Source organism: Quercus robur, chromosome 7 (assembly GCF_932294415.1).
Source record: "Quercus robur chromosome 7, dhQueRobu3.1, whole genome shotgun sequence".
NCBI lineage: Eukaryota > Viridiplantae > Streptophyta > Magnoliopsida > Fagales > Fagaceae > Quercus > Quercus robur.
In genome coordinates this window covers 32755389-32781920 of record NC_065540.1, presented here as the reverse complement: position 1 = coordinate 32781920, position 26532 = coordinate 32755389, and the positions used below count along the sequence as shown (strand labels likewise).

The window sequence follows — 26532 nt, the reverse complement described above, 5'->3', positions numbered from 1 at the left end:
AAGCTTCTTGGTCTTTTCAGCCAAGAAATTATTCTCAAACCACAGTGCTCCAATAGTTTGATTAGCTTCATCAAACTTTGTGGAAAGCTTTTCTCGATCAAGTTCTGCATCACTCAGCTTCTTAGTGGCTAGCCTATATAGTTTCTCATACTTCTCAGAAACCTTGTAGAATTTTTCATAGGCTATATGGATATCATCTTGATAGTCCATTTTCTCAAACTTAGAATCCACCAAGTCCTTTTCATCATCTATTGTTTCTGACCCCCCCATCAGTAGGATTAACTGTAGCAGTGAAGGCATTCAAGATTCCCTCGTCATTCATTATCATCTGAATCATCCTTAGGTTCAATGTCACTCAAGGTAGCAGCAAGGGCCTTGCTTTTCCCAATGGTCTTGAGATAAGTTGGAAATTATTGTTTCATATGTCCGAAACCTTGACATCCAAAGCACTTTGGTCCAGAGGGAATAGTGTACTGACCGCCATCCTTAGCATCCTTCTTCCCTCTATCTTGGCTCTTGAATTGTGAAGAACTGGATTGCTTATGGTCTTTGTTGAATCCTTTCGCATTGGTATTCTTCATGAACTTTTTGAATTGCCTTGTGATATAGGATTTCATCTTAGAATCTTCATCATCAGAAGACTTATCAGTATCACTGCTTTTGGCCTTTAGTGCGATGCTTTTGCTCTTGCTCGATTTCCCAATTCTAGTCAAACCCAATTCATAGGTCTGTAAGTTGCCAACTAGCTCTGTCAAAGGAATTTGATCAGTGTCCTTTAATTCTTCAATGGCGGTGATCTTGGCATGGAATCTCTTCGGAAGAGATCTGAGTACCTTTCTAACAATCTTGGTTTTAGGAATGGTTTCCCCAAGATTAAAGTCAGATTTTACTATGTCCATAAGCTTGGCATAGAACTCATCCTCCTCCATCTTAATCTCTTTAAAGCTCATGGTAAGCCTCTGAAGCTTTGAATCATTGACAGCCTTAGTTCCTTCATAGGTTGTCTGGAGGATGGTCCATGCTTCCTTTACAGTTTCAGTGGAGGATAACTTATTGAATTCCTCATTTGTGACCGTACTAAATAAAGCATTCAATGCCCTACTGTTGAAGTTTGCCGCTTTGATCTTAGCATCATTCCAATTAGCCGACGCTTCCTTTGGCTTGGTTCAGCTTATTTCCACAGCTTGCCACACTTTTTCATCTAATGACTGTAAGAAAGCTCTCATGCGTACTTTCCAGTATGCATAGTTAGTGCCATTAAATAAAGGAGGTATAATTAAATATTGTCCTCTATCCATGACAACAGGGGTCAATGGATCACATAACAAAGATTAACCCTAATTAGAGTGTGCCCACTCTAATACTACTTGATAGGCTAAGAATGTATTGACTCATTTGGTAAATTAATCAGTTAATTAGCCAAGTTAATTAATTAAATTCAATTACATGCAATAAGAGTGGTAGCACAAACAAATTACCAAATAAACTAAATACAGCGGAAATTAAATTTGACATGGGTAATTTGTTTACAAATGGAGAAAACCATCGAGACAAAACCTCATCGGGTGAATTTAAGGTTACCACTCACAAGAATCCACTATTATCAAAACAAATGGTTACAAGTAAAGGAATCTCAATACCTTATACCAACCTACTGTTGAACTCTTACCCCAATACACAATTGGACTTGTAATGTAGTGACAGTCTCTCATTTTCAATGCATGGCTCTCAGTACGTGACTAACCAATTGATGCACGAATCCAAGTATGTGACAAACACACCAACTTAAGAAGGATGTTAGCTGCAAAGTTCTTCAGTTCATCCATATGATGAAGATCAAGAAGCTCCTTGGTTACAAAACCTTATGGCGTACAAACGCAACAGCTTCTTTAAGAGAAAGATGAACTAGGGTAAATTGTCTCTGGTCACAATATGCTTGCAACAACAAGTGCAACCACCATATGACGACCCTTAAAATAATCTTTATATATGTCTAGGGTTGTGAGAAAAGAAAACCTAAACACATAGCTTGGATATGTGTGACAAATAGTTCTGAAAAACTAATTTTTGTAATTCACGATAGATATAGCTATCAAGCCTATCTGTTGAGCTTCACATTTTAAATCTCGATAGATACATCTATCGAGCTATCTGTCAAGCTTTAAAACACAACACTTCTTCACTTGATTCTTGGATAGATTCGCATGGCTTCAATACTTGGACTTGAACTCTTATTCCTTGAAGTATTAAATACATTCTAGATCTATCCAATTACAAGTAAAGTGCGTTTTGTCAAAGGATTAGCCAATACTAAATGACATATGTTCTTAACATATTCCACATATGTCCTAACATTGTTTATTGTTTTGTGATTGTTGTTGACCATGATTTTTTTTTTGGGTTTGATTAGAGGGAAGCAATGAAAAAGACTTGGAGAAGATAGCTCAACAAGAACAGAAGCTATTTCCCTTTGAGACCTTAGTTGCTGCTAAGGATTTTCACAGCTCACAAGCTCGGTGAAGGTGGCTTTGGACCCGTTAAGATTTTCAAGGTAAGATTAAGATCCCTCTCTCAATTGGGTTTTAAGTTCTAAGTTAATGTCTTTTTCTTTTTTGGGTGTTTGATGATTTGCATCTATCCACTTTTACCTTTTGTGTTCTATTCAAATTGTCACCTATGTTTTTGCCTTTTGTGATTTTGGTTGTGATAGAGTACAAACTGAATGACCCCTTGTGATAGAAATTAATTAATTAATTAGCCAAGTTATTAATTAATCAATTTATCATGTAAATGCGTGGTAGCACAAACAAATCACCAATAAACTAATAATGCAGCGAAAAATAAATAACACGGTGATTTGTTTACGAATGGGGAAAACCTAACGGCAAAAACCCACCCGGTGATTTTCAAGTCACCACTCCCGAAACTCCACTATTATCACAACAAGCAGTTACAGGTAAAGGAATCCAAGTACCTTACCAACCTATAGTTGAACCCTTACCCCAATACCCAATTGGACTTGTTCTGTAGTGACAATTCCCCTTTCAGATGCACGACTCCCAGTACGTGACTAACCAATTGCGCGGATCCCAGTACGCAACTTCAATCACCAACTAAGAAGGTTGTTGGTTGCAAAGTTCTTCAGTTCATTCAAACGATGAAAATCAAGAAGATGCTTGGTCACAAAACCCTACGGTGCACATACACAGCAACTTCTTCAAGAGAAAGAGATGAACTAGGGCAAGAACTTCGTCTCCGGTCACAATTGCTTGAACAGAGTTTGCTCAAAGCTTGTGCAACTTGTGAACACTTTGACAGCCCTTAAACTGATCCTTTTATATGTCTAGGTTTAGGAGAAAAGAAGGCTCAAAGACATATTCAAGGATCCCAAGAAAATCAGATTGAAATTTTGAAAATCTTAAACCTCGACAGATAGCAGGTGTTGAGCAGGTGTTGAGCAGGTGTCGAGCACACCGAATGAAGAACAGCTTCTTTAAGCTCGATAGATGCAGCTGTCGAGCTTTAATGATTTTGCACTCTGAACTTGTTTTCTTGAACAAACTTGAAAGCTTCAATACTTGATCTTGAAACAAGGTTTCTTAAAGTATTTAAAACATCCTAGATCTACCCAAATAAAAGTAAAGTGCGTTTTGTCAAAGGATAAGCCAATTACATAAAATCATGATATATGTTCTTAACAAGTGAAACACATATGTCCTAACAGGTTGATTTGAAATATATATTTGCAGAAATTGTCATTTTGATTGTCTTATCTTTTAAGGTGAACCATGTTTGTAACTAAGGGGATGGATGAAGTTGAACAAATAGTTTCAAGCGGTAGCAAAAGAAGTAGGAGTAGTACTTCTTAAGTGTGGAATGATTTTGAAATATTACCTTTATATGAAGATGGTCATCGAAAAGTCAAGTGCAGAAAATTTACTAATATTTTAACGGCAGATAAGGAGAATGAGACTAGTAATTTACGTCGTCATGCTAAGAAATGTCATCAAGAAAATGATAGTGGGCCTTACCGTCCTTCCCTTGATCAAGATATGCATCATGAAAAAATTTAATGGAAATTATTAGGCATAATTACTCATTTTCATTTGTGGAGCATGAGGTTAATAGAGAGATTCACAACTTTCTAAATCTTGATGTTAAGTCAATATGTAGGAATACAGCAAAGTTAGATGTTTTGAAAATCTATAAGAGAGAAAGAGAAAATCTCAAATGTGCTTTAGAGTTAGTCCTAGGCAAGATTTGCTTCACATTAGATTTGTGGAAATCTTCCACAATGGATGAGTACATGGTTCTCACTGCACACTACATTGATGCAAATTGGGAGTTGCAAATGAGGGTTTTATGTTTTTCTCGTACGCCACCTCCTCATAGTGGTAAGATTTTGGCAGAGATATTGTTTAATATTCTAAAAGAATGGGGCATTAAGAAAAAAAGTATTTACAATCACTTTAGACAATGCTTCTTACAATGATACCTTGGTGAATAGTTTGAAGAAAACCCCTTCTTTTAGATCATCTTTGCCTTGTAGTGGTGAGTTCTTTTGTGTTCGTTGTGGTGCTCATATTTTAAACCTTATTGTACAAGAAGGTTTGAAAATTATAGAGCATGCTGTGCACAACATATGTGAAAGTGTTAAATATGTGAGAGGCAATGATATGAGGAAGTTAAGATTTGCCGAATGTCTTCAAGAACTCCCTAATTTAACTAGTAAGAAAGTACGACAAGATGTGCCAACAAGATGGAACTCGACATACTTAATGATTGAGACAACTTTTACATTTTGGGATGCATTTCACAATTTGAGTATTGTTGATGGAAGCTTTCGCACTTGTCCCTCAAATGATGAATGGGATAAGGTCGGGAAGATAGCAAAGTTTTTGAAGCCATTTTATGACATCACCACTCTCTTTTTAGGCACTCAATACCCTACTACCAACTTATACTTTCATGGTGTATGGAAAATTCATTTGCATATTTTAGAAGAAAATTCATGATGATATAGTAATTAGTGACATGGCAAAAAGCATGAAAGAAAAATTTGATAAATACTGGGATTCTTACAACATTGTGCTATCATTTGCTATAATTTTAGATCCTCGGTATCAATTGCAATTTGTGGAGTTCAGTTATAGGCAACTTTATGGCACTAATGGGTCAAAAATGGTGATGGATCTTCGTGACAAGTTATATTCTCTTTTCGAAGGATATTTACGCGCCACTAATTATGAAGCACACAATATGATTGAAAATGCATCTATTAGTGGTGCTAATGAGAAGGTAAGGGATGTTGATATTGCTGGTTTTGATACATGTGAGAGTCAAATTTTTGGTTCAATTAATAGAAAGTCATAATCAGATGTGTATTTGGAAGAGACCCGGTTTGACCATAACATTCATATGGACTTGGATATTCTTTAATATTGGGAATCAAATTGTGGTTACTTTCCAGAACTTTCACTAATGGCTCGTGACATTATGAGTATTCCTATCACTATTGTTGCCTCAAAGTCTGCGTTTAGCATTTGTGGTTGAATTCTTGATAAGTACCGTAGTTGTCTATTGCCACAAAATGCAGAGGCTTTGTTATGTTCCCGCAGTTGGTTGTTTGGTGGGTAGGGTAAATATCTTTTTCATATACTTGCAATTTTTATTAAATTATGCATTCTCCCTTTTTATATTTAGTTACTAGTTTTTTTACTTTGCTAGTTATAGTTGATCATGATGACGAGCACCTTGTGGAGGATTTTGAACACCTATGCATTTCTAGACACATTACATATAATGATGAGGGTTAGGTAATTTTAATAATTCCAGCTCAATTGGTTCTAATTAAATGCCAAGTATTTTTTTTTTTCTAGACTATTTGTTGTTTTTAATATATTTCTAATTAAATGCCTGATGATATGATGCATTTTTGGTTCCCTAATTGTAAGTTCGGTGTTGTAGTCATCAGACCATGATAGCTGTGGACCTATGGTTCTTGACATTTACTAAGTAGGTGAGTGGTTTTACAAGCCTAGTGTCACAAATTTGAAGAAACTGTTCTAAATTGAAGATTAGTTTGTATCAAATATTACTTTGTTGAATTATCTAGCAAAATGACAATCTATGCAAAGTTTATGTTACAAGTATTAGTCTCTTAAGCTTCGTTCAAAGAAAAATGGGAATGAACTTCTACAATCTGTACAAGATGCATAAAGCTGATTTATTGGTCCTAACTCCTAAGCAATAAGTCAAATTGTATATTTCAATATCCTAATAGCAGGATTTTGATTTTTTCTCGCATATATAATTTCCTATTCATTTTTTATACTTGTTAAATTGCTGGAAAATGTTAGGATTTGCTGTAAATCATGAAACTATTGAAATATAGTATCTTGCATGAGATAAGCCAACTTGGGTAGTGACTAGTGAGATAGTTGATAAGTGGGATTAATGACATTGATGATGCCAAAAATCATCAATAAGCTGCACAGTCCTTGTGTGCTCTGGATAAAACCTGCACAACAAAGAAGAAGAAGACCTCATAGAGAGTACCAGTGTGGTACCGGCCAAATACTCTTCGAAGGTTAAGTTAGAGAATTTTCACAACTCTAGAGTGCCAGAGCTAAGATAGATTATGCGTACCTTGATTTCTGAAGGCTTTAGGTTTTTTATAGTAGTGTGGATCCGACCTTTGTTTCTTGGCGAAGAAGGCATTTTCTTGTGAGGAAGATTCTCATAAATGCACGTATTTTGTGGGATCCTTTCCATAAAGAGGCTTTGTTGTTTAGGGTTAATTGTAGGGCTTAAGACATTTCCATTTGAGGTTTCTTGGAGACCACTTAGGCCACGTGGATGCCATATGGCTTCATTACCCGTCTCCTTTGCATCCGTTTAGTTGGAATCCGTTGATTATGGAGGGTTCGTTTGTCTTCCTACCCCTCCATCCGAGATACGATCTATTCTACCGGTCGTTTGTCAATATGCTAGACCATCCCTTCCCTTAGTACCATCTCTTATGATTGGCTCCAGTTGAACGGATTTGTCTACCTTAAATTTTATCCCCTTTAGCTGCCTCCTCACTCTATGGGTCCGTCACCTGGTTGCACAGACGGACCTGTGGAGTGATGGTCTAACTTAATTCTAGGGAGTTGCGTCTTGATTGACGGGCTAGCTTAGGGTCATTAAAGCAGAGGGCACGTGGCACAATTTTAGTGGTTGATCACTCGGACCGAAGCGTCTCTTCGTCTTCCATGCCGATTCCTTTATATATAGGTTGGTTCTCCCTTTCATTTTTACTTTCAACAAATTTCCAGTGTCAGAGCGCTACTGTCTCCTGCCAGAAACTATCATCCATTGGTTTAGTGTGACCGTCTACTACGCCGCTTTTGTCGCCTCTTTGCATCGTTCAACTGTAAGTATCCTTCGTCTTATACTGAGATTTTTCTTTTGTTGTTTACTTTAAATGTTGTATGCCCATCGCATATGTAGACCTGTAGAGTCTTAGGAGTTTTCCGTCACATGTAGGTGATAGATGTCTAGTGAAGCATCGAGTGAGCAATCGTGTGTTTGCGAAGGAGCGGGCTACGATGAGGTGTATCCGTTTGGTCAAGATGACCCCGACACCTCTTCTGATGAAAGGGTTTCGTCTACCAACTCAAAATGCTCTTCATCACTGTTTACTTCAGTATTTAGGGTTAGCGATCACCCAGATCTCTCCAAACACCTAAAGAGTTTTCCTTGGAGCGGAAGCGTTGTATGGGGTCTTGACCAACGGGGAACGTAAGCTGATGGTGGAGGAGTTCTTCCACTGCGACTGTCCTTCTGAAATCATCCAGTCTAGGGGTATGTATAGCTTTCTATCGAGGAAGCCGTCACTTAGGCTAGTGTGTGAGACTCCAAATTCCAACAGGAACTAGAAGAGCCGGTACTTCTTCATTTAGAGGGACAACTGGATGTGTCACCTTGATGATCAGGATAACATGCCCGTTGATAAAACTTAGGGTATAATGCCCCTCTCTGGTAGGTGTCCATCTAGTTTAAACTTTGTTTTCTATTTTTGGTTTCATACGTTGGCCTAACTGTCTCTTATTGTAGCTCAAGACCGTTTAGAGGTTACTCTTGAGTAGTGGAGCTTTTTGGAGAAGATCTTTAGGATCAAGTTGGTGGAGAGGACGTGGCAAAAGCTTGTTACTTTGGACAACATTCATTGATACTATGAAGGTCCCAAGCCTACTGCTACCGCCCGTCGCTATGATGAACAAGCACGCAAACGTAAGTCCGTTGCTCACACTTTTTGCTTCAATTTCTAGTATTTTATCCAACTTCTTCTTTTCGTCTCTCTTGATGCAGAAATGGAAGATGGTAAGAGGAGGGCCTACATCCATTAGCAAGCTACTGTACAGGTGAAGAAGCAAAAGGAGGAAGGCGTGCCCCCAAAGGGGACAAGTCCGATTAACCCGTTCACTAAGAGGAAGCCATCAGATAAGATTGCCCGTCCTCCTAAGAAGCCCAAGGTGGTAACGAGGTCAACTGTTTAGGAGATCTCTGATTCAAACAAGCTAACTCCTCTACCTCGTCCTAGGAAGGGAAAAGGTGTGATGACGGGCCAGGGTCCCGTCACTGAAAAGCGCCCCATCCTCCTCAGTGAAGAATCGCGGTATGCAATCAAGCAACTCTCATCCATCATCAAGGACGATGATTACAAGGACTTGGGCAATCATGCAACCGAGGCCATGGGGGACACAGGTATTTTTAGTTTGATGCGGTATGCAAATCCGTCCTTCTCTCCCTTTTGTCTTGTTGCTACTCCTTTTTCTAGTCTTCTTTTTTTATTCTTGCAGGGGTTGCTTGTGATGAAAGGTCTAATGGACCATTGTATGTCCCAGGAGATGGTGGTAGGTCGTCTGAGGGAGAAGGCGGAGACCACGAAGACGGAGCTTCGTGAGCTTCATGCCTGGAGGGAGGTCCAACTCCAGAAGTTTGATATGATGAAGAAGTCTCTGGAGGAGTCAGAGAAGCAAGCCGAGGTGTTAGGGAACATACTTAAGGACAAGGAGGATGAGATCTCCAAGTTAAAGAAGTAGCTCCGTTCGGCCAAGGAGGACGCGATAAAGGAATATCATAACTCTGACGCCCTTTTATACGAGCTAGGTGGTTCCTTTGCCGATGGCTTCGATGACTGTCTCCATCAAGTCAAAGCCTCCTTCCCGAATCTGGACCTATCCCAAATTTCTATCGACACCCAGGCCTAGACTTTAGCCCGTCCTGCTGACCCTGAAGCCATCGACAAGTTATTTGTGGATGACACCATTCCCGACCCTCAAGGTGACGGAGAGACTGCTCCTCATGATGATAAAGTCAAATCCGTTGAGGATGAGACCCGTCCTTTTAAGGAGGGTCAGACAGCTAAAGAGAAGGATGGAGAAACCCCTGTTGATTAGCAGTAGATTTATTCAAATATATATATATTTTTTAAATTCTTGGGAGAATAATATTTATTCCTACTGTCGCCCATTGTTTTTTGGGCTTTTGGATGTAAATGTTCACCCTTCATAGGCTTTTTATCTACTGTCTTTATATCCGTCGCTTATATTTTTGTTTATATATCTGAAAATGTTTTTTGCTATGGGCTGTTTCTTATCTTTGAGATATATGTTTACCCGTCCACCTTGGGACCAATTTTTATGTTACGATGCACCCGTCCCTTTGAGGATCAATTGAATTCTTGGGATACTTGGGTGTACTCGTCCATTTTGGACTTGATACTCTGAAAGTATCCTTGGAACTAGCCCGTCCTACTAAGGATTTAGTAATGAGCCCATCTTCTCAGGGACTTGGAATTTTCAAAGCATCCTTTAGGATGAACCCGTCCACTTGTGGACTTTATATTTTCAAAACATCCCTTGGGATGTACCTGTCCCCTTAAAGACTTAATAATTTCAAATAACCCCTTGGGATGAAACCATCCATCAATGGACTTAATAATTTCAAATCACCTCTTGGGATGAATCCGTCCCCTCAGGACTTAATAATTTCAAATCACCCATTGGGATGAGTCCGTCCACTTATAGACTTAGTAATTTAATGGCACCTTTTGGGGCGAACCCGTTCACTTATGGACTGAATAATGAACCCGTCCTCTTAAGGACTTGTTAATTTGGAGGCATCCCTTGGGATGGACTCGTCCACTTATGGACTTTGTAATTTAATGGCACCCTTTGGGGTGAATCTATCCACTTATGGACTTAATCACAGATGTAGTTTTGTAGAGTCGTATACATACACAAGTCATATCTAAATAACTCCTTTTATTGTGATAAATGTGTGCACAAGTAAAAAATTGTTCTTGAAAGAATAAAAAGCTACCCTTTGGGCTTAAAAAATATTGTAGATAGTAAAAATTAACTAAAAGGAAGTAAACTGGAAATGAGGAGTGTTGTTGTTCGTGTAGTCATCTACTGGAAATATCTTTTCAAGTGCTCCGTGTTCCATGGGTGGTGCAACTTCTGCTCGTCTAGCGTCTCCAAGTGGTAGGTGGTCTTTTCTCTGCTATGAAGTGATTTTGTAGGGTCCTTCCCAATTAGGTCCCAGCTTTTCCTGGGAGGGATCTCTCGTGGCACCCGTGACCTTCCTTAAGATAAGGTCTTCGACTTGGAAATCTCTGCGTTTGACTCTGGATTTGTAATGCTTGGCCATGAGATCCTAGTAAAGCGTTAACCTCTGTTCAACTGTTGTTCTTACTTTGTCTACTAGGTCAAGCTGTAGGCGCATGGCTTCATTATTCCTATTCTCATCATGGTTCTCTACTCTGTAGCTTGTGAGTTTGACCTTAGTTGGGATGATGGTCTTGCTTCCATACACTAGTCGAAATGGCGTCTCTCCTGTAGGTGTCCTGGCCGTCGTCCTGTACGCCCATAGTATGCTTGGTAACCCTTCTGGCCATATACCCTTTGCCCCCTTGAGTTGAGTCTTGTTGATCTTGAGCAAGAATTGGTTTGTGACCTCAACTTTTCTGTTGGCCTGAGGAGTAGTGATTCTTGATTCCTAGTTATGAGCAAAAATTTCTCAATGAGTCGTTGTCGAATTACTTTCCGTTATTTGAGACCAAGACTCTAGGAATCCCGTACCTATAAATGATGTTCCTCTAGATGAAGTTTTATACATTTTTCTCTATGATGGTGGCTAGGGCTTCAGCTTCAACCCATTTAGTAAAGTAGTCTATGCTGACCACTAGAAACTTCAGTTGTTTTATCGCTATTGGGAATAGACCCATGATGTCTAACCCCCATTAAGCAAAAGGCTATGGAGCTGTCATTGGAGTGAGCTCTTCTATTGGCTATCTAATGACGTTACAAAACCTTTGACATTTGTTGCAGGTTTTGACATAGGCTTAGGCATCCTTCTGCATGGTAAGCCAATAGTATCCAGCCCGGATTAACTTGTGCACTAGTGACCGTGACCCTGAATGGTTCATGCAGATCCCTTCATGGACTTCTCTCATGACATAATCTGCTTTCTCGGGGCTTAAGCATCTTAGGTACGGGCGGGAGAAGCCTCTTTTGTACAAGACATCTTTTATTAGGACGAATTGTTTTGCCTGAACCTTCAACTTTCTTGCAGTATCCTTACCGTCAGGTAGTGTCCTGTCTTTCAAATAAGAAACTATCGGTGTGGTCCAGTTGCTTCTCGAGTCTATTTCCTACACATCGACGTCGTTTATTAAAGGTGAAAGCTGAGCATGTGTTCTACTGATGCGGCTTTGGCAAGACGGTAGGCTTGCTTGTTCTCTTCCCTGGGGATTTGAACAAACTTGGCCTGAAACTTGCCCACCTATTTCCTTACCTACTCCAGGTATTTCTTCATTCTTTCCCCTTTGCATTCGAAGTCATCGTTCACCTAGCTCGTGACCACCTGAGAGTCATAGTACATAACCACACTCATGGCCCCTATGGCTTTGGTGAGATCCAGTCCTACCACTAAAGCCTCATACTCCACTTCATTGTTGGTCATAGGGAAGTTAAGACGAACCATACACTCAATCTCGTCCTTTTCTAGAGAATGAAGCACTATACCTGCTTTGCCAGTTTTCCTGTTAGACGATCTGTTCATGTGAATACTCCATCGAGGATGCTCTTCTGCCCTCTGGCCTTCCATGTTGGTGAATTCCGTAATGAAGTTAGCGACCACCTGTCCCTTTATGGCAGTATGTGGGCGGTATTGTATGTCGAACTCGCTTAATTCTATTACCCATAGCGCCATCCGTCGAGCTGCTTTAGGGTTATTCATTACCCGCCATATAGGCTTGTCTGTCAGAACGACCACAGTGTGGGCCTGGAAGTATGGCTTAAGCTTACGGGTTGCAGTAACTAAAGCAAAGGCAAGCTTCTCCATCGGTGGGTACCTTTCCTTTGTGCCACGGAGTGCTCGATTAGTGTAGTACACAGGCTTCTACACCCTATCTTCTTCTTTGACTAAGGTTGCATTAACGGCAATCGGGGAGATGGCCAGATAAAGAAATAGCTCTTTCCCTAGTTGGGAAGGACTTACCAATGGTAGGGAAGAGAGGTATGCTGTTAGATCATTAAAAGCTTGTTGGCATTCGGTCATCCACTAGAAGGACTTCTTCAGCATGCGAAAAAAAGGTAGACACTTGTTTGTCGCCCTCAAAACAAACCTGTTTAGCACAGTTACCTTTCCGTTGAGGCATTGCACTTCTTTTATGTTCCTTGTGGTGCCATCTCCATTATGGCCCGGATCTTGTCTGGGTTGACTTCAATACCTCTCTGAGATACCATGAACCCTAAGAATTTTCCAGCCATCACCTCAAATGCGCATTTGCTTGGATTGAGCTTCATGTTGTAAGAGCGGAGGGTGTCAAAGGTCTCCTTAAGGTAGTCTAAATGATCGTCCTCCCTGCAGCTTTTTACTAGCATGTCGTCCACGTAAACTTGGTCATTTCTTCCAATCTGATGTGCAAACATTTTGTTCATGAGTCTTTGATATGTTGCGCCCGCGTTCTTAAGACCGAACATCATCACCTTATAGCAGAAGAGGCCTTGACTGGTGACGAATGAAGTTTTCTCTTGATTAGCTTCATCCAATTTAATCTAGTGGTAACCAGAAAATGCGTCCATGAAGCTCAATAACTGGTGTCTTAATGTCGAGTCTACCAGGATGTCAACCCGCGGGAGGGAGTAGCTATCCTTGGGGCACGCCTTGTTCAAGTTTGTGAAATCTACACGCATCCTCCATTTCCCATTGGCTTTTTTAACCATCACTACATTGGCCAGCCAGTCGGGGTAGTACACCTCCCTAATGAATTCTACATCTTGCAATATGCAGACTTCTTTCGCTATAGCTCAGTCTCGTTCCTGGGCAAACACTCGCTTCTTCTAACGGATAGGGGAAAAGAGGGTGACACATTCAACCTGTTCACCATGATTGAAGGGTCGATCCTAGGCATGTCTTCATGACTCTAAGCAAAGACGTCCTGGTTTCCTTTTAGGAATGCCGTGAGCACTTGAAGGATTGACAGACTGGCGAGGGTGATGATCTTAGTCGTTTGCTCGGGCCTAGAGTTATTAAGAAGTATCTCCTCCAATCTTTCAACAGGCTTTGCGACCGCCCTCTGTTCTTTTATGCTCATGGCTTGCAAGTGGTTGTCCATCTCCAACATTGCTATATAGCCCTCGCGCGCTGCCACTTGGTCCCCACATACCTCTCCTACTCCGTACTCGGTGAGGGAATTTGATCATTAGGTGATAGGTTGAAGTCACGACCTTCCATGAGTTGAGGGTAGGTCGACCCAGTTTGACATTGTAGGCAGATGAGCAGTCGACAACAAGGAATGTAACATCCTTAGTAGTTTGCTGAGGGTAGTCACCGACCGTCACGGGCAATGTGACCGCGCCGAGGGGGTATATTTTCATTCCTCCAAACTTAACGAGCGGCATGTTGGTTGGTACGAGTCGCTCTCTCTCGATCTTCATTTGCTGGAACGCTGGGTAGTAGAGAATATTAACAGAGCTTCCATTATCAACTAGGACTCAGTGAGTGTTGTATTCCCCTACTTGGATACTAACAACGAGTGCATTGTCATGTGGGTGGTGGAAACGTCGAGCGTCTTCTTCTGAGAATCCAATTATAGGGTTGTCGATCTGTGTTATCTTTGGGACGAAACCTGTCAACTGGATGTTCTGAACCATCCTAAGGTAAGTCTTATGGGCCTTCTTAGATGAACCAAAAGCCGTGGTGTCCCCTACAATCATCCTTATGTCCCTTATGGGTGGCTTGGGGCACTTGTTATCCCTTCTAGTAGCTGCTCCTGTGGTGGATCTACCTTTTCTTTGCTGACGAATCGTTGTAGTTTCCCTTGCCTGATAAGGGCTTTAATCTACTGCTTTAAGTCATAGCATTCAGACGTGTCATGACCGTAGTCTCGGTGAAAATGAAAATACTTATCTCTGGACCTTTTACTAGGATCTCCCTTCAACTTGCTAGTCCACGTCAAGGCTGCATCGTCCTTGATCTACGTCAAGACCTGATCAATAGGGGCAGTCAGTGGGGTGAAGTTCTCAAATCTTCCAACGGGGGGTTTGGAGCGCCTATCCTCCGTCGATCCTAGGTCCTGGTCGTCTTTCGTTTCCTATCCTGTTGTGCATCTTCTTGCTTTTCCCTCTTCTTGGGTTTCTCCTCTCGAGCTAGTAATGCGTCTTCCACGTTCATGTACTTCGTGCCTCGATACAACATGTTTGACATGGTCTTTAGGTCGTTTTTGTATAAGGAAAACAAAAACTTTCCCTTCTGTAATCCATTGGTGAACGTGATAACCAGTATCTTGTCATCAGCTTCGTCTATAGAAAAGGCTTCCTTGTTGAAGTGGGTTATGTAAGACCTCAGCGTCTCTTCCTTTTGTTGCTTGATGCTCATCAGCCATGCAGTGGATTACTTATATCTATGCCCCCCAATAAAGTGCGAGGCAAACTGCGCACTCAGCTCCTTGAAGGTATTGATGGAGCTGGGCGTCAACCTACTAAACCATACCCTTGCAGGACCCTTCAGTGTAGTTGGGAAGGCTCGACACATGATCTCGTCCGCCATGCCTTACAAGTGTATAAAGGTTTTGAATGACTCTAGGTGATCTAAGGGATCCTTTGACTCATCGTAGGCTTCTACTTGTGGCATACGGAACTTTGGCGGAAGGGGGAACGAAGTGATAGGTGCAATGAAAGGCGAGTCCGTTCGGTGGACTAACTCGACTAGGTCGCTTGACACCTGTCCTTTAAGGGCGTTCATCATAAAGTCCATCCGCTCCTTCATCATTTGCATCTTCACAACCATGTGCAGTGGTGCTATTTTTGTGACGAATGGACGGCTGGTATCTTGTCGCTCTTGTCTGCTCGGAGCACTGTTGCCTTCTAGTCCTTTAGGCAGTTGTTGGTTTGTGAAAGTTAAGATGGTTTAGTGGGGAATGTAATTGAAAAAATTGTTTCTGCTGATGACTTTGCAATTTTTTACATGTCCTAGTTGTAATAATTGCAGCCTTGGTACTTAAAATTGGTGCTCTAATATGTTTTGAAACCATCCTTATTCTCTCTTTAATCTAAACAGAAGAATGATATTTAGAAATTTGTTGAATTGGAACAAATATTTTAACTATATCAAGTCTTTGGCAAAAATGAGAATTTCTCTTGATAGTTTGATGTTTCTACTGATGACTCTGCAATTTTTGTTGGACAAAAATTGTTTCTGTTGATGACTCTGCAGTTATCACTATCTGCCTTCCAAGACTTCATCTTTGGATCAAGACAGCCTTCTAAGCTAGAGTTGGACTTAGATTTCCACCAGGGAAAGTATTTTGTTGGCATTTCAAAGAAACTCAAAGGAACAGCTTGATTTTATCCCTCACCATATATACAACATTTCCCATCTCAGAAATTGTTTTCATCTGCCATGTTGTATTAAAACTATAATTATGTTCTTTGCTGATTAGTTTCTCTTCCATTTGCCTTGTTTGTAGTAAAACTATATTTGATTTTATCTCAGAAATTGTTTCCTTTCCTTATAGTATGTGTTGTGTGTATGGCCAATATATGCAAAGTCAAGTTCTCCTATCAACTTGTTGAACTATGCTATCTGCGTATGCATTTGAAGATGGAGATGTGCCACATTTGATAATGCCAATTTTTTTTTTCTCCCCCTTGTACGCAAAAAATATGGTTTGGATTTATGGGTCCCTTACATCTTTAAATGCATCACATTTGGTTGCCCATTAGTAACATGGATGAGCATATTTTGCCAACAAGGCTTAATTAGAATTTCCTTGCTTCAAGTCATTCAAAAGTTCTCTGAGTTGGTTGTCAAATGCTTAATCAAATTTACAAAGGTAGATTATAGTTTAAATCTTTCAGTCAATTTTACAACAAGAAGAAGATAAATTATAATTTTATTAGATTTGTGGGGAAGGGGAAGGAAAGGAATAGGTTCAGGTGTCTTACTAGGCATGGGCAATTTCATCAATCCAATGGTTTTTCTAAAAGCTCAGATTTATCATTCTAGGGGTATTTTGGTAATTTTGGATGTCCAAGGGTATATTAGTAATTTTGAAAGTGTAGGGGTATTTGGGTCATTTTGAGTATTTAAGGGTATTTTGGTAATTTTGGAAGTCAATAGGGTATTCAACTAGTTTAGAGGTATTTGGGTCATATTGGGTTAAATAAGTTGGTTATTAATTAAATGGGTTGGGCGGGTAATGAATAATTAATTTATATATAAACGGGTCATAAATGGATAAATGGGTAATTACACACCCAACCCATTTATGACCCAACTCACTCATTTTTCACCCCTACTTGTAAGTAGAGTAGGCCTTAAGGATTTAATTCTACAACTATACTCATTACGCTTTTATGTGGTATGTGGGCTCCATGTGCTTTGCAACTTATTAACCCATTAAGCATAGAGAATGTGGGCTAGAGCCTTCTGTTGAGAGATAAGCCCATTAAAATATTTCTGTCTTGAGTTAATAGGATTTTGCCCATGTTCTATGAATAGGAGATCTTGATTATGGGACCCATTGACCCAACCCTTGAAGAGAGATAGAGCTCGGCCGTGAGCCCAACCCATGTAAGTGAAAATAATATGGGCCATCCCGTTTTGTGTAGTAGTAATTTTTTTTTTGTGAGTCACAATGCCCATTTGTTATATGAGTCAAATAATGTAGTTCGTGAAGTCCATTCACATTCCGTTGGATGTAAAGAATTTGCGCAAAAAATTCATGCCCATATAGAGATGAAGTGGGAATATTATTGGGTTGGACTTTGCACAAGCTTTTACCCATTTTCTTGTATTGTGATATAGGACTCATAGTGGGCAGTAAGGGACAAATGTCAAATAAGGTGCCCTCATTGTCATATGATAATGAAGCAAAGAATAGACCATAACAATAATCATTGTTATAATTTTTCCATTTGTCAAACAATTTTGCTTGCGTGGGGTCAATGAAATGTTCAGCACATAGAATTGGCCTGCTGTTTTGTTGGCCAGCACTGTGATTATTTGTCATCTTGGTTCTGGATTTATTGCCATTAAATTACTTACCTATAAAAAGGAAGAGGAAGAAAGTTTGAATGCCGTCCTAGCACTTATAATGAGCTCAAGAATAATTCTCTGTATCCACTAAACAATATAAAAATCCTCAATAATTTGATTTGGGTACGGAAGAATGTCAACATAATAAAAACTAGTATGCATGTAGGCACTCCTCAACAACGAGGGTTTGACCCATTATCAAAAAAACAAAACATTCACGAATTCAATCCCATCAGAAATCAAAAGCATCCAAATTTATAAATCGCTTTCTTTCACGGACCTTATAGTTCAATGTCGATTACTACTGAAGAGGATAAAAATTAAGGTTGACCGATCCATTCTAATGAACCTAACAGTACTAAATTAGTGGGTTGTCAAAAATAAGACAACGGATTGAAGTGATGGACAAAGAGATCACATGACGGATGGACCCCCATAATAGACGGATAGTCCCCCTATATGGACGGACGGGTTCTAGATACATGGACCTGAGACTGACGAATACTGAGGCCACGTGGCACCCACATGGCACCCACATGGCTTAAGTAAACCCTACAGAATCCTAAATGGAAATATCTTGCGCTTCACGATTAACCTTAGTCAATGGAATCCCAACATGGGAAGAATCCCGCAAAATACGAACGTTTATGAGGATTTTCCTCATAAGGAAATATCTTCCTAAGCAAGAAACGAAGGTCGGTTCCACACTACTATAAAAATCCAAAGCCCTCAGAAAACAAGGTACGCATAATTTACTCCAACTCTGACACTCTAGAGTTGTAAAAAAGTTCTCTAACTTAATTGTCGGAGGGTATTTGGCCGGTACCACACCGGTATTCTCTGTAAGGTCTTCTTCTATATCTGTGTTGTGCATGTTTTGTCTAAAGTACGTGAGGATTGTGCAGCTTACTGACGATTTTCGGCATCCTCAACTACTTTGATCTTGCACGTCATGCCAATTTGTGTTGTTTGCTATTAATTATTCTGATCTCTCCCTCTATCTACATATATAAACATACACGTACATTAATTCTTTGAAAGCTCCAAACCATTGCCACAACCCCATAAGAAAAAGAATACTAATCCTATAAGAAAAATGCAAATGATCAAATTTGGGTCATTCTTACTCTTTCTCTTTCTCTTTGTTCTTCCCCTTGTATTTGGCTGACCTGCAGGTTGATTTCTACAAGTCTACCTGTCCGCAAGCAGAATCAATTGTCCAACAAGTGGTGAAAAACAGGGGCAGAACTAGGATTTGAACCTAGGGGGGCCAAAACATGAACCAAAAAAATTTCAAGTGACATGGTTTATTAAAAAAAAAATCATGGTAGACAAAACAATTGCACTTTATTACCATAAATATTTAAGTCAAGAAGGAAATAATATGAACAAAAAAAGTTGAAAGTTACAATATGATATTCTAACTTTTTTGAAGAAGAAGAATAGAAAAAGAAGAAGACTTCGGATCTCCAGATTTTTGGTAATTGGAATTAATATGTTGATTTTATCATACTGACCAACTCACCAATATGATAAACCCATACTTTTGGATGCAACTGAAAATCACACTAATGAAATTTTCAAAACTTTGTTTGAGGATTTTAAAAAATTGGGATATTAATATTAAGAGTTGGCAGTGCTACATCATCAATATTGGCTTCTAAAAGAATTTTGCATTTTATCTTTTGAAAAAAAATTTTAATATTGTAATTGACTTTCCCATAATTTATAAATCAATTAAAAAGTTATATAAATTATTGTCACCCCCGTAAGGGAATTTTTTTTTCTATGAGATTTTTTTGGTTATGAATTATTGAATTATGATATTGGTGATTTGTGGATTTTTTGTTGTGTTGTATTTGGACTATGGAAGGGCCATGAGCCCAAAGAAAGGGTTAGGTGATTAGTTTCTTTTGGGCTATTTGGACCAATCCAAAAATTTGAGGGGGGCAACTATAAACTCTCAAATATAAGTTATCCAATATACTGCTTAAATTTCAAAGAACTGGTTTGTTGTGGTGAAAAATGAATTCTCTAGGGATCCATCCATAACGACAGCCTTCCTATGCATGCATTTTCACGATTGTTTTGTTAGAGTAAGTTATTATTACATTTGGCTTTGATTAATTATCTCACACTCAAACTATATATGCACTACTGTTTATACACCTACTTGTCATCATGTGTTAAAAATAGACACTTGAAAATTGTGAACACTTCGTGTGAAAGTGTGGAGATTGTATGTACAGAGTGTGTTGACTTTGGAATGGAAGGGAACAATTATTTGGATGAGTTTCTCTAAGATTTTCTATTAAAGATTAGTTTTTCTGAAATGACAACAAATATTTTCTGAAAGTGGGAGAGATAATAGGACTGTAATTTTCTTCTCTATTCAATTGATACTCTACTACACCAATTACAAATATATCTTTTTCAATCATAAATAATGGTCTTTATACTTGTCCATCATGCACATACCTAATTACATCCAAGTAAATGACTATAAAATATACAAGTTCAAAATACATGTTGCGACTTAAATAATGCTCCCAAGTGCAAGATTGTCACGAAGTAATAACTCAGAAAGTCCGAGGTCGAATCCACAGGGAAAAGGGAATTGATTAGCAAACCACAAGAGAATAAAACTAAAATAATAAAGTTTAACTGAAGAGATTTTTGATAGTTTAGTAAAGGTAAGTTAAATTGAGAGAAAATAACAATATATTAAGGCGCTAAGGTTTAGGGATCCACACACAACACATCTATTGGTAGTCTTAACAATATTTATGTTATAACTCAACTAAAATTCATACGAAGGATGATCTTAGTCAGATGATTTAACAATAAAAAATCAAGAATTAATTGTCTAAGGTAGTTTCATGCAATTGATTGATTTTAGGCAAAACAAAACTAGTGAATTAGTTCGCAGGGAATACTAAGCATTTAGCATGCTTAGAGTCTACGATAAATCAAAGGATTATACATAACTAAACACTTTTCTAGATGAGTAAAACAATCAGAAACATAAAAAAAAATAAGCATTAAAACCAATAAATAATTGTTAAGAACATACCAATAAATAGTTGGGTTTCACCCGTTGCCTTAGCAAGGCTTCTAGCAAGCGATAACACAAATAGAACTTTAAAAACTGTAAAGAAATTTTAAGAAAACCTAAATTATGTTCTACAGCATCTCTCCTCTGAATTTTGCCCTAAAGAGCCTTTAAATAGGTGAAGGAATCCTATTACAAATTGAATTCCCGTTTGGAGAAAATCTCTGGTTTTTAGGCTTCACTTAATCGACATTTTTGGCCCATTTAACTTCAGAATTAGGACTTTTGGTGAACTACAAAGTTGTATCCCTTTAAGTTAGATTTCCATCCCAACTTAAATCATCTCAATTGGATATCTGAGTCGAAAGTTATGCTCCAAATACTTACTGGTGTGCAAGCTGGAATCCTAATCTAAATTGGATTTGGATTAGGTGCAAATTTCCTTTGATTCCTTGCTCGAATTGGACTTGAATTTAATTGGGTTGGCCTTCTTTGACTTCATCATGGCCCTTGTAAAATTAAAGTCCATTAGCTTTCTTCTTTGCACAAATCCACTTATTTAATTTCATTATCCTACAAAAGACAAATTCACGCATTGAAATTCAATTAAGTATAAAATTGATTATTTAGCATTATTCCAAAATCAACTATAAAATGCATGAATTAACTTAAAATAAGTATGATAATGCTTTTCTAATAATGATATAAATATGCAAAATTAAGCTGTTATCAATACACAAAATAACATTGCATTAATTTTTAGGACAAAATTTGGCTACAATTTCTACTAAAAAAATTAACATGAATACATATTTTGAAAATCTAATGGTTGGATAATTGGATTACATGTTCTTTATGTTTTTAACATACAAATCAAATTTCATGCCAATTGGATATAATTTACTATTCAATCCATAAACGTATTTTTTATATAAAATTTTAGACAACAAAAACTTGAAATTTAAACATTTGATTGTTGACATAGCTATTGATCTTTGATATTCTAGAAATTTTGCAAGAATGGATGTAAGGTTGAATTTATTCAACCATCTAATTGGCTTTATTCCGTGCCAAATTTGCTTGTATTTCAGCATTTAGTAATCCTGTATTTAGGTGGGTTTGATGTAAGGGTAGTGAGTGAGATAGAGTGAAGTTTGCTCAAGAGTGTGCAAGAAAACAGAGACTCGCGGCTGCAAGCCGCCAAACGCAGCACACGTGCCAAGCATGCTAGAAGGTGAACAGTCATGCTAGCTGGAGCACTACAGGACAAAACAGGACAACTGGCCATATGGTTATCTCGCGACTGGATCTCGCGACTTAGTCAAGCCGCGAGGTCAAGCCGCGAGCCACCCCTGTTTTGTAAATCCTGATGTTTCACATTCCTCTCCCACTCCAGTATAAATACCCCTTTTACCCACGATTGTAAGAGAGCTTCCAGAGAGAATTTTGAGAGAGAAACCCTAAAGAAAAACAAGATTGATTCACCCACAATCTATACATTAGAGTCTCTTCAAATTCCTCAACTCTCTTCCTCTCCATTGTCAAATCCTTGAGAGGCATCTTACCAAACCTGGTTCTCACCATTTTCATTACTGTGAGAGAGCTGTTTGGATTTCTGGGAAGCAGTTAGGAAGGAATCAATCTTCATTGGTTGATGCTACGGTCTAGTAGCGGAATCCGGGAAGCTAGAAAAGAAAAATGTTCGGCGCAACCTCGTTGGAGCAAGAAGCTTGGAGGGCTTAGGTGCACTGGGTAGATTAGGCTTGGAGGGTCTATTGCTGTCCATGTATCCCAACTATATTTTATAGTGGATTGTTTACCGTTTGGAGGGCGGCGGAGAGGTTTTACGCCGAGGGCTTCAGTTTCCTCTTCGATAACATATCGCGTGTTGTCTTTGTGTTTGCAGCTTCCTTTCTCTCTATCTTTGCCTTTTTATTATCTGTTGTGGATTGTGTTTTAATTTAGCTTAGATAGTTTTACCAATTCCATATTATAGCTTATGCTAAGTTTCCGCACACTTGTTGTTTGACATAATGCTTGAATTGGTTAAGTTGTAATTTGGAGGTCTAAACGTTCAAGGATGTTTATACACATATTTGAACTTTCAATGGAAGATATAAGAAGAAAATGCAATCCAATGATCAATTTCTCAAAATTTACATATAATATGAGTAGAGTTGTAGTCGTCGGCTACAACCAAGTTTGTACCTAAATTTTGCCCTAATTTTTAACATTCATCTCCCTTAATGCTTTGATGTGTGACACCCAACATTTCTCTGAGGTATTGTAACTTGTCTCTTGGAAGAGCTTTGGTATATCAAAGAGAATAAAACAATATTTTTTTCATAACATTTCTACTCAAAACTATAAGCATTGTTATATATATATATATATATATACACAAGCGTTTTACACATCTAAGTCCTGCAATTTTTTTTCCATTCACATGTGCAATAACATTAAATTCGTTTGCATCAGGGTTATGATGCATCTATATTAATAGACTCAACCAAGAAAAATTCTTCAGAGAAAGTTGCTAGCCCAAACCAAACTATAAGAGGATATGAGGTTATTGATAAGGCCAAGAAAAGCCTAGAGAATACATGCCCTTCAACTGTCACTACAAAAAATGCGGCTATAGGTAAAGTTTATAGCCGCATTTGTAAGTGTCTTTAGTCGTGTTTTTTTGATAGGGCCTATAGCTGTGTTTAAAAAATGCAGCTATAGGTCTAGTTGAATATTTTCTTTTTTTTTAAAGGATGACCTATAGCTGCATTTAAATAACGCGAGTAAAAAAATGTGGCTAGAGGTCCAACGAAATAATTTTTTTTTTCTTTATTTTAAGGAGAACCAATAGCAACGTTTTTAAAAACACGACTATAGGTAACACAAAAAAAGAGGGATGGCCTGAGATATATAGCCGAATATTTTTTTTTTTTTTCAAAAGGATATAGCCGCGTTTTTAAAAACACGGCTATAAGTAACACACAAAAAAAAGGATGGCCCATAATATATAGACGAATAAATTTTTCTTTTCTTTAAAGGAGGACCTATAGCCGCGTTTTTAAAAACGCGGCTATAGGTAACACACACAAAAAAAGGATGGCTTTGGATATATAGCCAAAATTTTTTTTTTCTTTTAAATGAGGACCTATAGCTGTGTTTTTAAAAACGCGGCTATAGGTAACACACAAAAAAAAAAAAACACCGAATGACATGCCTACTTTCCTACCTAACCCCACTCTCATCTTTTCTTTCTTTGCTCATTCATTTTTTGCTTTCCTTAGTTTCTTTCTTTCTTCTGCAAGTTTTGCCCTAGCTTCTTCCTTTTTTTTTTTTTTTTTTACTCCAGCAAAACTCTTTTTTCTTCTTCTTTGTTTGTTTGCTGCTACTTCTTTTTTTTCTTTTTCTTTGGAGCCGCTGCTTCTTTTTTTGCTCCTTTCTTCTACAAGTCATGCCAGGTTCTTCTTCTTCTTCTTCTTCTTTTTTTCCTTTTTTTTTTTCTTTATTTTATTTTTTTTCCTTCCTTCTTCACTCCAGCACAACTATTTTTTTTTCTTTATTTCTTTGCAGCTACTTCTTTTTCTTCTTTTTCTTTCTTTTTTTCTTCATCTCAAGCACACTGATTTGTCTATAGATCTAGTTTTTCTTTTTTCTTTCTTTTTTGTTATTTTATGTTTAGTTAGTAAGAAAATGAAGGAAATGTTGAAAATTTTGAATGAAATGGATATTCTAGCAATATTTGTGTCTATGTATTGATTTGGACTTGAGTTTTGATTTTGAATTTTTTGGATCTGTGCTTGAATTTGTGCTATTGTGTTGCTGATATTGTGCTTATGTTTAAATGTGTTTGTGTTCTTGAGCTTGTTCTTTTGTGTTTCTGAGCATGTGATTTTGTGTTCCTTGAATGGAAAGTGTTAGATTTGGGTTGGTTTTGTTGAATGAGAGGAGATTCATGGGTTTGTGTTCTTATATTTTGGAGCACATTGTGTTTGTATTGTGAGTATGTTGTGTTTTATTTTGAATTTTCTGGGTGTGTTTGTATTGTGAGTATGTTGTGTTTGATTTTGAATTTTTTGGGGAAAAAAAAAACCCAGAATTAAAAAAAAAAAAAAAAAACCTAGAGCCGCGTTTCAAAAACGCAGCTGTAGAAGGCTTTTGCCGTGTTTTTAAAACACAACCAAAACTGTACCTATAGCCACATTTTAAACACAACCCAAAGCGAGTCTATAGTTGCATTTTGTTTAAACCCAAAGCGAGTCTATAGCTGCATTTTTTACAAAACGCAGCTATAAGTCTTATCCTATAGGAGGTGGAAAAACGCAGCTATAGGGGGACCTGTAGCTGCGTTTAAAAAAACACGGCTATAGCCTATATTTGTGGTTTTAGGGTCTATAGTTGCATTTTTGAAATGCGGCTAAAGCCCGCATTTTTTGTAGTGTGTTTCATGTGCAGATATTACTACTTTGGCAACTCATGATGCAATTGCTCTAGCTGAAGGGCCTAATTATACAATGCCAATCGGAAGGCGTGATGGACTAGTGTTGAATCCAGCCAATGTGAACTTGCCAGGACCAGGAATCTCTGTGTCTGGGGCATTGCAACTTTTCAATGCCAAAGGGATGGACCTCATTGAAATGGTGACACTTTTAGGTGCACACACTGTTGGATTTGCACATTGCTTCTTCTTTAGCAATCGGCTTTCTAACTTTAGGGGCTCCGGAGTTCCTAACCCCTCAATGGATCCTACTTTGGTTGCCAAGCTCAACAAGACATGTGCACCAAATGTGATTGCTACTGTATTTTTCGATCAAAATACTTCTTTTTTCCTTTGACAACGAGTTCTATAATCAAATACTTTTTGATGATGCCGTAAAATCACCAGTGAGCTACATGATCCACGCTCGCTTAAACTAACAACCTGCAAGAAGAAGAAGTGATCTCGCCGAGGGCACCGGTGTGGTGTCGGCCAAATACCCTCCGACGGTCAAGTTAGAATTGTTCTCAACTCTAGAGTGCTAGAGAGGGTAAATCATGCGTACCTTGATTTGTGAGGGTATTGGGGCTTTTATAGTAGTAGGAGGTTGGCCTCTCTTCCTTGACCCAAAAGTATTTTCCTTGTAGAACTCTACTTGAGCAATCCCAAACGTGATGGGCAAACATTTCCTTGTAGAGTGGTTTTTCATTAAGCGTATATCTTCTAGAATTACCCATGCACTAGTATTCTGATTTCCTTTAGGATTCTTTCATATTTCAAACGTGCGCCACAAGTATTTTAAGTTATGCCAGGCCCTGGGCTCTCCCTTATTGTCGGCCCATGGGCTCGGATCCGTCAGGCCCAACGTCATACTATTTTTTACCCCTTCACTTTTGAAGAGAGGTATATTACAGATTGATCAGGAACTTGCACTGGATAATTCAATCGCTAGTATTGTTTCTAGTTTTGCATCAAATGGGATTAGATTTCAGAACAATTTTGCAAAAGCTATGGTAAAGCTGGGGAGCATTGAAGTTCTTGTTGGAAAAGCCGGGGAAATTCGAAAGAACCGTAGAGTTTTCAATCCAGCCAATTAAAAGAAACCAATTAGGGCCTTTTGAGAAGTTAAATTAATCTTCTGAAGATCCTACATATCAAAGTTGCATCTTCATTTTCTATTTGTGTATTTCCACGTATATACGAAGAAATGCAGTTATTTCTTTATTATTATTATTTTTTGGTTAAAAGGAAACTTCATTAAACTAAGGGTCTATTTGGATATCACTTATTTTTCTGAAACTGAAAACTTATTACTGAAAGTACAGTAGATAAAGGTAAAAGTTTTCAGAACAATTTTGCAAAAGCTATGGTAAAGTTGGGGAGCATTGAAGTTCTTGTTGGAAAAGCT

At 38.4% G+C, this 26532-nt stretch overlaps 1 pseudogene; it reads left to right on the top strand.

The window, feature by feature from the left end:
• The first annotated feature begins 18752 nt into the window (after window positions 1–18752).
• LOC126690897 (peroxidase 57-like) lies at window positions 18753–26221 on the top strand (annotated as a pseudogene).
• The last annotated feature ends 311 nt before the right edge of the window (window positions 26222–26532 follow it).